Below are 4074 nucleotides of genomic sequence, written 5' to 3'. Positions count from 1 at the left end.
AAACTGTCTTTTGGAGTGGTGGATGTCTCGTTCAGGACAACATCTTTTATTAAAATTGGGTGTAGTGATCATTCATTCTGTACCAAAAATGAGGCTCTTTGCCTATGCTTCACATCAGTTTTTCAAAGAGATGGTTTTCATTTTCCTCATCTCCTCTGCACGTCTGTTATTTTTTTTAGGAGTGAAAACCATAATTTTTTGTAATTATTACTGGTTTTAGACAGCCTTGATATTTATTTGAAACATTTCCTGGAACTATGAAGAGAAAGCTTGCCTCTTCTCAGGTGAATTAGATGTATGTTATGAGATCATATGGGAATGTGTTGTTTCATGCTAATTTAGGAAAGTTTTAGGAAACTTGGGTAGAACGTGGTGTGATCCGTTTCTGGGTTGGCTTTTGTTTGGTGGTGGTGGATTTTTGTTGTTTTTTTGTTTGGTGTCCACAGTACGCCCAGTCTTGCACCGTACAGCAGACAGTTCGAAGCAATGCTGTGTTTGGAAAGACGGTTCATTTTAGTTAATGCTTACTTAGCAACTGGTGGCATCAGGGGTTGAACACAATCCTGCCGGGGTTTCAGTGTATCTCAAAGCAGTTTGCTTACTCTGTAGTGCTTTGTGATCCTAAATGCCTTGGCCACGTGCATCCCATGTCCTCTCTGTTTTCCCCTTTTGCTGTTGGCTGTGCTCGGTGAAGGACCTGAGGGCCATTCACCCATTTCACCCAATTCACCCATTAATCAGTCTCTGACAAGATGAGAAGAGGAGGTGGCAGGAGCTTATGTGGTTTGAAAGAAGATTGTTCATCAGTAAGAAGTTCTCGTAGTTCCCAGCGAGGGATGTGCGTTCACTCTGGCGATGTGCCTCTAGATCATACCTCTCGACAGAGCTTTAGCTGCTGCGATGGCGTGACTTCTCTGACTTCATCAGTTCTGTGACCAAGACACGGAGGAAAGAGCTTTGTGTGCATGCGTGCTGCGTTATTTCAGATATCTCTTTGTAGATATATATTTAGGTTTATAAAGAAACCTTGACATTGCAAGGAAGTCTGCAAAACACATTTAGATCTGAATGATGTTAGGGAAATGCTAGAGTTTGAAAACGTGCCTGGTCTGTACCGCCAAACTTAGCTGTTGGGGTTTGACACTGAATTCTCTTGCATGTCATTTGTAGTTTCTATTTATTGTCACAAATAAGCTCATGGGAAATATACACGGTAAAATATGCTTATTATATGAGATATAGAGTGTCTTTCATATTTAGCTATAATGTATGTTTTTATCTCAAAATGACCCTTTGTCTCTTCTGTTGTTTCCCCAGGGTTTGAAAAACTGTGACGAGAGGTACACTTTAGATCTCACGGGAGGAGTCTTTCCCTTGAGAGGGCAGATCAGCAGTATTAAACTACTCAGCTGTCAGACCGTAGAAAAATTTCTCAGCCCTGTTGACAGAGAGGATAGCATTATTGAAGGTTTGTTCTGATGCCTGTGTTTGATTATTTTAAAATACGTGGGTTTGGAATGTAAGCAATGGATGCTGTTCTGGCCACAGGGTCTGAAAGCCTTAAATATCTGTACAGACTGGATTGTTGGGATTATTGAAAAAGACAAACCGTGTGCTTAAGTTATGTGAGACTTCTTTAAGGTAAAAACTAGGTGAGTTTTCACGCTTGCTGACATGCTCTAGCGATGTATGGTGGGGTCATCTGTATACTGCTGGTCAGGCATTTTATTCCTTCGGCTGTCACCTTGGAACAATAAGATCATTCTCTCCACTGCTTTGGAATGTTATCTGAATCTCTTTTTGCCCTGTTCAAACCTGTTTGCGTGTCTACTTCCAGATGGTAGTCCCTCACAGGTGGTGTTCCCCAGGGCTCAGTACTGGGGCCTGATGTCTTTAATACCTACCTTTATTAATGATCTGGACAGAGGAATGGAGCGCACCCTCAAGAATTTTTCAGAGGACACCAAGCTGAGTGGGAGCCTTGATCCGCTTGAGGGTAGGAAGGCTCCACAGAGGGATGTGGACAGGCTGGCTGGCTGGACTGAGGCCAATGGTCTGAGGTCCAACAAAGGCCAAGTGCCAGATCCTACGCTTGTGTCATAACAACCCCATGCAACAGTACAAGCTTGGGGAAGAAGTTCTCAGGATCACAGCCATCGAGGGGAGAGAGAGCACTTCACAGCAAAGTTTCTAATTGATATCGAATGTGATGTTCGTTGTATGAAATCGACTTGTTGGCCAGGTCGGGTCAAGTGCCCGGGTGTCGCTCCTCTATGATTCTAAGAGTGGCTGGAAAGCTGCCTGGTGGAAAAGGACCTGGGGGTGCTGGTCGACAGGCAGCTGAATAGGAGCCGACAGTGTGCCCAGGTGGCCAAGAAGAGCAATAGCATCCTGGCATGTCTTAGAAATAGTGTGACCGGCAGGAGTCGGGAAGGGATTGTCCTGCTGTACTCGGCACTGGTGAGGCCACAGCTTGAAGACCGTGTTCAGTTTTGGGCCCCTCCCTGGAAGAAAGACCTTGAGGTGCTGGAGCATGTCCAAAGAAGGGCAATGAAGCTGGTGAGAGGTGGAGAGCACAAGTCTTGCGATGAGCGGCTGAGGGAACCGGGGTTGTTTAGCCTGCAGAAAAGAAGGCTGAGGGGAGAGCTTCTTGCTCTCTTCAGCTACCTGAAAGGAGGCTGTAGTGAGGTGGGGGTCAGTCTCTTGTCCCAAGTAACAGGATGAGAGGAAATGAGCTCAAGTTGTGCCAGGTCTGGTTTAGAATGAGTATTAGAAACAAATTCTTCACGGGAAAGGTTGTAAAGCGTTGGAACAGGCTGCCCAGGGAAATGGTTGAGTCACCATCCCTGGAGGTACGTAAGAGACCTGTCGCTGTTAGGTTAATGGTTGGACTCAACGATCTTAAGGGTCTTCATCTGAAATGCCTTTGGATTAAGAGAACTGGTGTTGTGTGTGTAAGTGTGGAGGTGTGAATGTTGTGAATAGCTTATGTTAAAATCTCTATTCCAATTTCTGGTTTGTCAGGGTTTCTTTGTTTATTTGGTGTGATAATTGTGGTCTTTCGTTCGGAATATGCATGGAAAGGAGCTATTCTTAAAACTCGTCATTGAGTCAAAGCTGGAAATGAATAATGCCAGCTGTGTGAGACAAGCATATACGACAATTATTTGTATGCTTTCTAAAAGTCGCAATGTATGTGTTCCTAGCATGCTTTTTTTGCTAAACTGTTCATCTAGCTAAACGTCTTGATCAGCTCTTCATGTACGGAGAACTTAATTAGCTAATAATTGTGTATTTGACTTTGCTTAGAACGGATGCAATTTGAACAAGCAAAAGGGGCAGTATGACTGAAACCTGTCGCAGAGATGTTTGCTGCTCTGTAATTTTTTTCACTACTCTTAGTAAGTGTTGTGTTTCATGAGTGATAGAACAAAATTAAGCCAAAATCGAAAGTGGTGTTTTAAAAATATCGGATCTACCCTATTTTCTGCAAATAAAACAATGTCTTCTCTTTTACAGCAATATATCCTGACATCAGTGTAGCAGTCTTCAGTTGGCAAGTGCAAACATACGGTCAAGGCAAACCATCTACTTATTTGGGCGTATTTGACATTAACAGCTGGTATCATGCTCAAATGCCAGACTCGCTAAGGTAGATTTTTATTAAGTTGCTTTCAATATCCCTGCAAATAATTCATTTGAATGTCGGCGTTTAGCTGACGCCCTTGTTTTCTTTAAGGCCAGAAGAGTTCCTTCATGATTGCCCCTATTTTGCTTTGTGGTCACTGGAGACTGTGACAAGCATGACTTCTCCCGAGCTCCTTTTGGATATTCTGGTACATGAGCGCAGTCTACGTCGGGAAGTTCCTCCTTTTTATCCACCACCGGAGCAGTTTTTTAATCCGAGTGCCTGTACTTTTGGTAGGTATTTCAGTGCTTTTAAGAGCGATAAGCTTAAAATGAGATGCTATTTCTCGGTTCTCTTGTTCATTGTCTGTCACACAAAAACCAAACCCAACCCCCCACACCCCCAACCCAACTCTGATGACGTTGTACTAACGAGGTATTTCCTCT

At 43.6% G+C, this 4074-nt stretch overlaps 1 long non-coding RNA gene across 1 annotated transcript; it reads left to right on the top strand.

The window, feature by feature from the left end:
• Nucleotides 1-1352: 1352 nt before the first annotated feature.
• LOC309685259 lies at nt 1353-3757 on the top strand. Its single transcript, XR_014270415.1, has 3 exons — nt 1353-1468; nt 3520-3652; nt 3740-3757. It is a non-coding gene; the product is annotated as an uncharacterized lncRNA (long non-coding RNA).
• The last annotated feature ends 317 nt before the right edge of the window (nt 3758-4074 follow it).

The sequence above is a fragment of the Vanellus vanellus genome, assembly GCF_965231255.1.
Source record: "Vanellus vanellus genome assembly, contig: HAP1_SCAFFOLD_36, whole genome shotgun sequence".
NCBI lineage: Eukaryota > Metazoa > Chordata > Aves > Charadriiformes > Charadriidae > Vanellus > Vanellus vanellus.
This window is presented reverse-complemented; position numbering and strand designations above follow the sequence as displayed.